The sequence below is a fragment of the Psammomys obesus genome, unplaced genomic scaffold (genome assembly GCF_907164565.1).
Source record: "Psammomys obesus unplaced genomic scaffold, mPsaObe1.curated_primary_1811, whole genome shotgun sequence".
Taxonomy (NCBI): domain Eukaryota; kingdom Metazoa; phylum Chordata; class Mammalia; order Rodentia; family Muridae; genus Psammomys; species Psammomys obesus.
In genome coordinates, this window is record NW_026590767.1 from 7,368,165 (window position 1) to 7,379,723 (window position 11,559).

Below are 11,559 nucleotides of genomic sequence, written 5' to 3' on the forward strand. Positions count from 1 at the left end.
GATAAAGAGGCAATGTGGGTTTTAATTGGACTTTTGGCTTTTCTTCATTTGATTTAAACCAAGGTAGAGTTTCAAACAATAACACCGAACACCTGGTTAACACATTAGATGATATGTGCAGTTGTAAATTGTGGTTTTAATAGTAGGTCTCCGGGGAATTTCAAAGGGCCTCATTGTTCTGTTTGGTAGATATGGGGGGGGGGCGACAATTTTGGGTTATAAGAGCCACACAGATGACTTTGGTCCAAGTCAGCTTATGAAATTTGATCATTTGACCCCTCTGGGAGCCAGCTTTTGACTGAGGCTCATGATCACAAGCTAGGTTCTCCTTGCTCTCCAAAGTCCCTGTTTAAGTAGGAACGTGCTGGTTCTGTATTTCCAGGGCAGCAGGGCCGATGTCAAGTCTATGCATGAAGGTGAATGTGCCTCTGTGTGTTCACATATGCTAACCTGTACAGGCTCTTTCTTCTGTGTTGGCATACATGCAGCATGGGTCAGCTTTAGAGCAGCGGTCCTTTCTTCCCCTTCGAAGAAACAAATGAGACTCTATGGGCTGGCTGAGTCTCAATCATGCTACTTGCAGGTTTTCTTTTTCACCAGCCCCTTTCCACATCAGCAGGGAACTGGCCCTGTCTGGAAGCCTGAGGGGGTTGCCTCATATTTTAAAGTGACACTTTCTAAAATGCCCGAATGACTTTTGCCCTTCCCTTCCAGCTGTGGCCCCCATCCCTGCCTCTGTTTCCTAATTCTCAAGAGCACATATTGAAAACAAAGCCACAGGTCTTATTGCTTCCCTCTGACTGGAACCATGAACTAGGTGGAAAGTGCCTATGGAGATGCCTCCTGGGAGTCGCTACTCTCCATCCCCCTCTTCCTGCCCACTTGGCTTCACCTACTGGATCTCTGCCATATCCAACCTGGGAACAAGACCAACAGGAGTCACTTTGGACCTATCCTGAGGGGGACCTTCCTGCCTGTAGTCCAGGATATCCCAAGGAGGAATGGGAGGAGAAAGAAAGAATAGTCATTAGGGAACAGATAATATAGAGGCCACCTCTTTGAAACCTGTTATTTTAGAACAAGAGACTGAGAACTCAAGTGTAGCAGGGGCAGGCTGGGAGGCCCTTTTCGTGCTCTGCTCACCATGCTCTGGCAAGAATGCAGAGACCACTTCCTATCAACCTTCCCTGTTGTGTGGCTTTCCTGCTGCAGCGGCAGTGAGACCCACGGCTATGCGTTAAGCTCCAAGCATTCCTTCTGGAAACATCTCTAGCCTTTCCTGTTCCTGAGGGGGGGGAGGGGAGATCCAGGGGGCAAAAGTTACATAGTTCTCTTGAGCAAAGCATCCAGTTGTCAGATGAGCTTGAGGAGATGAGAGATCTTTGAATGCCAACTGCAACCATTTGCTGTGTATTTTACACCCTGATACTGTACCTAGGGCTTCATTTTCAGCAGACATGCTTCTCTGCACACAGTAGATACTGTGCCTCTCACATAGCCAGTGCTCATTATTCGTTCCCAGTGGGAGCACATGCATTACAGCAGGCTCAGCGCCTGGCACACACTTACATGAGTGTTATTCCTCATGTACACACGGTGGGTACACTTTCTGCACACTCAGTAGAATACGTTTCACACGCAGTAGGCACAGTACCTGGCACAAGTTAGTAGCCTCCAAGGTAGTAGTGCCCAAGGCTTGCAGAGTAGATCTCTGAGAGTGCTGTTGCCATTGGGTCCTGGTTTGTGGTCTTCCTGCTTCCCAGGAGAACAGGACTTAAGTTTATAGATACAGGTTCTGCTGTATCTTGCAGAGAGACAAAGAGCTCAGCATGGGAGAGCAAGGTAGTCAGAGGAGAAGGGCAACTGCAGTGTGCGCCACATCCTCCACCAGGTTTCCTCCTAAGCACCCTAATCCTTGCCCCCTCCGGACCCTGACTTCTGCAGTCTCAGCAGGGAAAGCCCAGCACAGCTGGGTGGCCTCCCGCTGAGTTCTTCTGTGCCAGCAACTCTCCTGGGCTGCCATATGGAAGTGGAGGCCGAGGCATGGGAGGTTCCCAATGTCTTGTCAGCTCCTGTACTGGTCATTTTCACTTCTCCAGAGCTTAAACCATCTTAAGATACACAGTTTGCGGTTTGGGTCCTCCGTGTCTTACTCCTTGTTTTGTGCTTTAGATTTTGCTGTGGAAGGATTACCTGGTGGCACAGGCCTGTAATCCCAACTATTCTGGAGATGGAGACAGGAAAATTACTCAGTTCAAGGCCAGCCTTGGCTACAAAGTGAATTCAAGGGCAGCCTGAGGAGTTTAGTGAGAAAGGCTGAATTTAGCTGAAGAGGCTTGTCTAGTATGTGAGGCCCCATTGAAAAAGATTTTTTTTCCTTTATACTTAGTAGACAATATGTTTCTGTGTGCTTCAAGTCATGGTCAATTTAACAAAGTTCCTGGGGAAACCAATATCAGGCCCTTACCATTTCCCAGAATGGAGACCTGGGATAGCTCTTCCTATGCTTAAGTTTCAAAAAACGAAAACAACAAACAACAAACAAACAAACAACAGGTCTGTAAGGATACTGTCCACAAGGCTATGGGAGGAGTCTGTGTGGTTTGTATCTGAACAGACCCAGGCAGTGTCTCCTATCCCAAGGGTTCAATAGTTACTAATCTTTTGGCCCCTTCTATCTCAATGGCTATCCTTTGCCTTGGGCACAGTCAATATCGGTAGGCAGGAGGCAGCAGTGATCCCACTGGCACCCACTGATGGAGTCCTCAGAGCCACTCACTAAACTGGGCACCTGAACATCTTTTAGGTTTTGTTGGCTTCTCATTGCTGGCCCTCTCAGCTTGGAGTTGATTTTTCCCAGCTACTCAGTGGTGCTGGCTGCTATGAGCATTCCTCTTGGTTCACTCTTTCCCTCCATGATGTTGAACATTTGACCAGTTGGGGAGAGTCCGTCTTAGATGCCTGCTGATGTATAGTTTCCACCAGGCCATTGGTATGATGTGAATATTGGCCTTATTCCTGCTTCTGGAATCATGGCTAGCTTCAGCCCAAGGTTTGTAGGATGAGTGATGATGTGGGCAGATAGGACCAAAGCATGGGTGTGAGCTATTTAAGAGAACAGACTGTAGCTCAGCATCAACGACAGAAAACTCCAGGGAACTCAGAAATGGGGGAGGTCAGGCAAGAAGGGATTGCTCGATGGGGTAGGTGACCCAAGCATGGTGACCTTACTTGGCAGGGAGTGGTTGAGCCAAGGTTAGCTTAGGAATTTGGTGATTCTGTGAGATTTGTGGCCAGGAAGAGCCTTGTAGTATCTTCTAGAGGATCCTTTGACTATGATGAGCTTGGCTGGGTCAGTAGCATCCCAGGCTGATAGTGGGTGGCAGGTAGCCAAGTATACTATGGGAAATGAGTGTTTATCTGCTATGGAGTCCCCAGATGGACCTAGTAATGCCGCATAGGCCTACCTGCAGTCCCTGGCTCCTGATAAGGATGGAGACTTGGGAGAAGCAATCCTTGCTTTGTCTCAGAAAAGGAAAAAAAGCACTGTACTTATCATTTAAAGAGTTACACATGTGTCTTTTACAAATGAGGTTTCCTGGAGTCTCACTCAAAGTGAGTCCCACAGGGTGATTCCTGCTGCCAAGATCAAAGTCAAGCCTCAGCTACCTTTTTAACCCAGTCTCTAATCACCATCTTGCTACCACCTCTTATCAGCCATAGCTCTGCAGCCAGGGCTCTACACTGCGGGTTTCTTGCTGTGTTTCTGTTGTGTATTATGTTGTTGCTAGCTTTTGTTTGTTTGTCTGAGATAGGGCTTCACCCTGTAGCTCAGGCTGTCCTGGGGCCTCACTCTGTAGCCAATGCATCTGGCAGGCTCTGTTGGTCTCTAATATCTGCTGCCGTGAAGCACCAAGGCTCTCGAGGCCTCCACTTTTTCAGCCCTGGCCTCCCTGAAGGTCCATGACTTTTCAGCTACTGCTCATGCCCTTGAGCTTTCCTGCCTCCACCCTCAGGACCTTTGCCAGGCTCTGGAGAACACTGTACTTGTGTTTTCTTTTTCTCCACAATGTGCGTGGTTATTGAGCATTAGAGTACGGTCTATCTGTTGTCCTCTCTCCAGGATCACATAGGCTCTGGAAAGGCTGGAAGCTATCCTCATTCAAGTGTCAAGTGGCATCTTGCATAGTGGTATGTTCCAGAGAGGATGAGTCACCCTGGGAAGAGGAATATTAGCTCCTCTACAGGAAGGGAAACAGAGTCTTGGCTGGGTCCAGTGTTCATCTTGGGGCCTTACAGCCTCCACAATGCAGAGCCAGGTTGCAGTCATTGTTCTGCTGCCAAGCTAGTGTGCCACTTGACAGTGCCATGCCCAGGGTAAGCATGGAGAATTCTGGAATGTTCTTCCCACTGGTAACATTCAGGTTCTCCTAGTCCTCCTAGGGTAGTGCCTTCACCCCAGATCTTCCTGACAACTGAGAAAGTCCCCTCAAATATGCTCATGGAAGCTGGACACAAGGTGGGGTGTATGGTCGGCCTGCACATGAGCAGATGTCACTCCCCTTCCTGGACATGTCGGCAGTTATCTTTTGTCTGTTTCTCAATGCTGTGGTCCCTTCCAGGCAGTGTTTTGGACAAAGGCACCATTGCCTCACCTGCCTGTTTTAGCGCTTTCCTTTCCCACTTAGCAAAGGAGTTCCATGTAGGCCCGCAGGGCCGGTAGGGAGAAATCTGCCAATTCCCTGGTGGCGGCAATATTGGAAGGTGGAAGGAACATAGCCCAAGCCCAAGCTGGTGGGGTGGGTGCAATGGCACGGCACGGAATGGAGAGGTTTTGTGGGCTACTTCAAGGCAGTTAATGAATCAGGTCGCCTCATTACCTCCACATGTGGGTTTTAAACACATATTTATTCTGCACTAGCTCGACAGTTACTCTCTCAGATGCACCCAGGACTGCTGAACATGCCTCTCCGAATTCTTTTTCTTTTCCTAGTCCACAACCTTGCTCTCTCCTCTGCTTCCCCTGCATTTCTTCCATATTCATCCTTCTCTCCTCCTTGTCACAGCTGCCTTTCTACTCTTCCTCCTCCTCTTCCACTTCTTCTTCCTCCACCTACTCTTCATGAAAGTAACCTTATCTTCCTCCTCTTCTTTTCAAAGCATCTTTACTTCATCTACAGCCTCTCACCTGGCACTGAATAATAATGCAAAACCCAGGGCTCATGAACGCAATGGGGTTTTAGGAGTAGTAGTAGCTCAGGTCCCTGTGTAGACACAGATTCCAAAGATAGGCTGATCCCCACCTGAGCTAGGTGCTCATTCTTCATTTTTTTCTGCTCAGCCTGCTCCTGTCTGGGCAGAGGTGAGAGAGGAAAGAGACTTCTTTGTGCAGCTGTCTTCCTTCCCACCATCTTCCAGGCTCATCTGGTGGGTGCAGAAGCAACCAGAATGTACCTGAACGGCAGTGCCATGCCAGGGAATTTAATTAAGAATACACACATTAGGATTTCAGTGGGATTGCCTATTTAATGTTACTTTATTAAGCCTTCTATCAAACACTTTTTTATGTATATCAGTTGATACACAATTAATCTGTTCTCTTGTGAGGAAGAAAAAAAAAAAGCACCGGAGGTGAATGGGAAGTGTCGGATGATCGTAATTATAAGCGCTGTTCACTTGGAGCACCTCTAGCCTACATCAGGGGTGCTGTGCGGCGGCACTCCTCACAACAGCCCACCTCATTAGACTTGACCTTCCCAGCTGGGGATTTCATTGGTGTTTTTTTAATGGGTTTGTATACCGCAAATCACAACACCTTATGAAACCTCTTTGTAGCTGCAACAAAAGAGAGCACGCCAGTTTACAAAAAAGAGCCACAGCTCCAGCTGGCAGGGTCCCCACCATAATGCAGGGAACTTCTCAGCCACTGGCTGGGGAGAGGCTGTACCCCCATGTCTTCATCACGGAGATAAACGTCTTTCCTCAGCTTTGAAGCGGCTCCGCTCTGAGGAGCCACCGGCAGCCAAACAAGTAATTGCCTAGATCTGATCGCGCTTCAGAGCCCGATGGCTGCCCGCTTAGAGGAGGCCCTCCAAAGCCGAGAAAGAATTGTCCCCAGTGCAGCCGAGGGCATCTTCACACCGATAAGCTGGACAAACCAGTAGTGGCCTTGGGTTGAGGCCAGGGAAGTGCAGGTAACGCAGAGCATATGAAGGTGCAGTGGCCAGGTGGGGAGCCTCAGAAAGAACATGCCTGGTTATCTTTTTCTCTTTCCATTTGTGTTTGTAATAAACTCTCTCTCATACAATTAGCCTCAATTGTTTTTATATCTTCAGAGGCAATAATACAGGCAGCCTGGGGAATAGGGTAGTAATCCGTATACCTGTGTTCATTTACCCAAATCACTATGGTTACAGCCAGGGCAAACTGTTTACTGGGAGGATGCGAGAGTCTCTTTCCAGTTCCTAATGACCTTTGCTCCTTCAATAACATCAACAAGCTGGGGAGGCTGCCCACACCATTAAAACCAATTGCCTCTCAAGTTACTGAGGGACTTGAGCGCTTCCTCATTTATTTTTCTCATCTGATGTAGCTCACATGCCACTTCCTTGTCTTTAAAGAAGGGAAAAACTGTGGATTATTGATTTGCTGCTGAACAGAAGACCAACCTAAAAGCCCGGATGAATTGTCACTCATTATTGAAATTACTGAACACTAATTAAACTGGCAGCCCAAGTCCCAGCAGGCCACACTCATCTGAAGCTGAGATTTAGACACTTGGGCAGTGGAAGAGAGAGAGAGAGAGCCTTAGCAACCACCAGGGTTGCAGCATGCTTTGCATTGGTTTTTGCTTCTTAAAGGCACACAGCGCTGTTTGCAGCAGTTCATGGGACCACCAAGCACACACAGGTGGAAGAGTCAGCCCAGGTCTTTTTCTGGTTCTTTATGGGAACCAAGGAGCCACAGGGGAGATTGCTCTAGAAAGACTGTGCTCTGGTTTCCCTTTGAGGACAGAGCAGGCAGAGTAGGCAGCTCATAGTGAGCACAAGGTCTTTCTCACACAGTCAAGGCAATTCAGATGTCTTTGGTAGGGAGAAACTGAGTCACACTGGCCAAGAGTGGCAGCATGGGCTTTCCTGGAAGGAAACCATGCCCCCAGAGCATTTCAGTTCACAAATCTAATTCAGTTTCCAAATTCTGCCAGGGCCTCTTTCAAGGCCCCACAAAAGCCACATACATTATGCATGACCACTGGTAATCCTCCCCTGACTCTGCTTAAACAGAAACCCCACTTTGCTCAGTTTCAAAATAGGGAGAGTCCAATCCAAGGCTGCAATCAAGAGTTAATGTCCCATGGTCGCTGGAGAGAGGCCCAGCTAATTGGGCCTCTCAACCAGGCCCTGTAAGGAGCCAAAGTATATAAGGTCAGGAGGTGTGGGGGATGGGTGGGGGTGCACTCCTGGCCAGTCATGTTCAAACAGGTCAAGTATATGGGCTACTATACTATTCCCTCTGTCTCTCTTCCCCTCCCTCCTTCCCTTCTTCCCTTTCAGCTATCTGTCATCTGTCTGCCTACACACACACACACACACACACACACACACACACACACACACTTTTTCCCTAAATAAGAAAATTTCAAAATTCAGTTTTACATGTAAGAACCCAAACCAGAAAATAACTCAACAGTCCGTCAACAGGCAATGGGCCGAATAGACTGGAATTTATTTACACTGTGGACTACTACCTAGCAGTGAAAAGGAGTAGTCCTTTCATCGTAAAACAAAAGGGTTGGTTGCTCTCTTTAAAAGCCGCTGGAGAGATGGTTCAGGAAATGAGAGTGCTGGCTGCTCAAACAAGAAGACCTGAGTTTGAATCCCAGCACTCTCATAAAAGGGCAGGTGTGGCCACGTGCATGCTTCCTCATTGTTGCACAGGAGTGGAGGCAGCTCACTATGGGCTAAGAGCACAAGGAACAGACATTTCTTTCTTCCAGTTCTGGAGGCTGAGCGTCACAGGGGAAAGTGAGCTAGATCTCCTCCAGGATGGCCACTCTCTTGTGAGGTGCCCGGCAATTTCCTAGGTGTGCTCCTGTGCAGGGACATGGTGCATGTGGGTATCTCTTCTTACCGTTAGAGCAAGGACCAACGTTTTTACTTTATTAAATCCAAATTACTACCCTAGCTACTCTTCTCCAAATATGGTCACACTGGGGCAAGGCCTTCAGCATATTGAACATACTCTATAATGTAGACGTATATGTAAGAGTTGTTATTATTTATTATTATGAATATATTGTCGGCTTTAATTTTTCCTACGGTATCTTTACTCTTTTACTACTACTACTACTACTACTAATAATAATAATAATAATTATTATTATTACTATTCCTCTTTCATTTTCCACTTCCCAAAATTTCTTTTTTACTTTTTTTCTTTCTCTTGGCTACGTATCACATTCTTAATGTGATACATACATGTGAACGATGTGAGTGAGTGATGGAGACCTGTAGGTTCTTACTGACTGAACTTGCTCAGGCACCATGATGGCATCCCATGCCCGGGCCTCTGCAGTGCCTGGCGCATACTCTGCCATCCTCGCTGTGGTGAGCTAGTACAGCATCTGTGTTTCTTCTGCTGCTCTGCTCTTATATGGTGCTGAGTCTAGGTATGGGATTTTTTTTTTTAAATTCAATCCTTCTGTATTTATTTGGCTTGAAACCCAGCTCATTCTGGTTCTAGAAAACCTTCATCATCACTTGCTCCTCTCTTCCTCATTTCTTCCCTCCTTCTGTCTTTCTCCATCATTCTCCTCTCTGCCCTTCTCGCTCTTTCTCATCCTCCTCTTCATCTTCTCTTCTTTTTTTCTCTTCCTCCTCCTCTTTCTCTTCTTCTTCTCTCTCCTAACCCAGACAACCTTCAGCCCCATATCAGCATCTATTGTTTTTATACATTACGTATTGCCTCCCTAGTTCCTTGCCATTTTTCCTGTTTTTTTTTCAGTTAATCACCATCTCATTAACTATACATTATCACATTATCTACTTTCACATTTTTTAAGTCTCTGCTGTTTTCATTTTTTGCAAGCGTGTCTTCTAATCTCATAGTCACCTCATCTTTTATCATGATTTCTTGCTCTTGTCCCCCCCACACAGCAGTCTGTCTTTAATCTCTTGGGGACTTTGAAGTCCCTTGTGGCTTTCTCTGCTACCTGTTGTTCCCTCCTGCACAACACTACGTGCCATATTTCTACATGTTGTTTGTAAGTTCCTCCAAGCCCTGAGTCAGGGCACTGTCTTTACCTTCCTTGTCTATGGCAGCACATCCTCAGTGGGCACAGGTACCTCTTGCTTCCCCCACTATTGCCCAGTGCACCTTCAGAATCACACAGACCCTTCCCAACATGTGTACAGAGCAATGAATGTGGGAGTTTGGGGAGAATTTACTTCCCATGGAGCCATCCTGACAGCTGGGCATGGGTTCAGTAGAGAATAGCACCTTCGTTTGTACAGGGAACAGATTCTGAGGTGCCCTTTCTATGGCCCCCTTCAATGGCTCAAAATTAGCAACTGACTCACAGAAAGACGTATGGGTGCATCTCAGAAGGGTAACCTTAGCCTTGCTGGCAACCTCCTGTCCTAGGCTAGACCAAGCAGATAGATTAGGAAAGGAAAGGGCCTTTGGCTGAATCTCTGGATATTCCAAATGCCTGAGAGCCTAGCGTCCTCTTTGGGGATGCTCTTCAACATACAGCATGCTTGTCCTGTGAGAATAGCTTATTGGGAAAGCAGTTCATGAGAGGCAAAAAATATTCCAGTTTTGAAGTGTGGCAAGGACCTGGGCTTCTCTGTCTATGCCTGGATGTCACTTTAGACATTACAGTTGGTAGCATTCTTCCTCACAGGGCCATTTCTTTGTCCTGAAGAATTCTGGGTAAAGGAACATTCTTAAGATGAGAATAAAAGTTAGAGAAATTCCCCTGTGTCCCTGAAGGCAAACTAAACTTACCCTGTCTGCATTCCACCTCCCAGGGAGCTGTTGTCTCCCCCGTTTCTTCCATAAAACATGCTACACCTATACACCCAATGATGGAACAGTCAGACTGCCTGGTTTTCCCATAGAGATTATCCTGCTTAGTTCATATTCATAGAAGATAGCCAAAGCTCAAATGCATGTGAGCCTCTGATTTCAGTTGCTAGAGAGATGTCACTTGCCAAGTAGTTGCTGCTGGTTGCAGGAGCCAAAGGAAGAGAGTATGCCCTGTCTCACTATCTTCCAAGAATGTTCTTCAGGGTTTCCAGATAAAAGCTGAAGCATCAATACAGCTTCATCCTAAAATAGAAATTGCTGTGTGGTGGGGCATGTAGTTAAATAAACAGAGGCAAGGCTGACCCAGAAAGTTTTAGCTTTTTTTTTTTGAACATGCAGTTTAAGAATTGAGATGAAAGAGGCAATAGAAAGGTGGGCAAAGCCAAGGAAACAGCATTTTCCCAACACAACAGGATTGGTTGAACATGTGTTTTCACAGAGACTGAGACAGCACACACCAGACCTCCACAAGCTCAGAGGAGGCAAAATCCCAGCACAAAGAAGAGAAAGTGGCCTCGCAGTCATACCCCCAACCAAGAAGCTATTTTTGATAGCTGTTGGGAGAAAGAAAATCAGTTTCCTTCAATGCAATGACACTAGGAATATTACGCACACCCCAGATCAGGCTGCTGTCTAAAAACAGTTGGCGAACATAAAATGGACTCTGTGGTGTGTGTGTGTGTGTGTGTGTGTGTGTGTGTGTGTGTGTGTGTATGTGTGTGTGTGTGTGTGTGGTGTGCGTGTGTGGTTTTTAGAGAGAGAGTCTTGGAGGAGTGGGGGAAGGGGGCATAATATGGCCAAAATATATTGTATACAATTTTTAAAAATCAATTAGAAAAAGAAATGAGATAAAGTGCAGCCACTCTGTGCAGGACTGAGAGAAGCTCAGGCTCCTGAGACAAAAGGCTCAAGTGTAATCTTGGAGCTTTGTAGATCTTGCTCAGCTCTGCAGAGGTGTCCGGGTCCTGGGGCTGGGCCAGGAAATAAGGGAACAAGCTCTGAGGCAATGGACATGGCACCCAACCTCTGGATAGCTCTGTGCCTGGGTTGCAGGCCTGATCTTTCCCCAGGGCCAGGCAAAGTGAAGACAGTGAATACAGAGCTCGTTGGGGACTCCATGTGTGTGGTATCTCCAGCTGCCAGGCCTCTCCTCAGAACCAGTGCTGGGAAATATTTGAGAACCAAACTTTCTTCTCTGTGTTGGAACTCACACTCTTTGAAGGGCCCCTGTAGTTCCCACACCTTTCATGGCTACTGTATTTGCTCACACTTGTGACTGTGTGTGTGTCTATGTGTGTGTGTGTATAGATGCACATGGAAGTTGGAGGACAACCACAGGAACCACAGATGTCATCCACTGACGTGCTAGCCATCAATCTCAGTACAAACTCTCTCATTGGCCCAGACCTCACCAATTAGACTAGATGGCTAATGAGCCACAGGGATCTTCTTGTTTCCACCTTCCCAGTA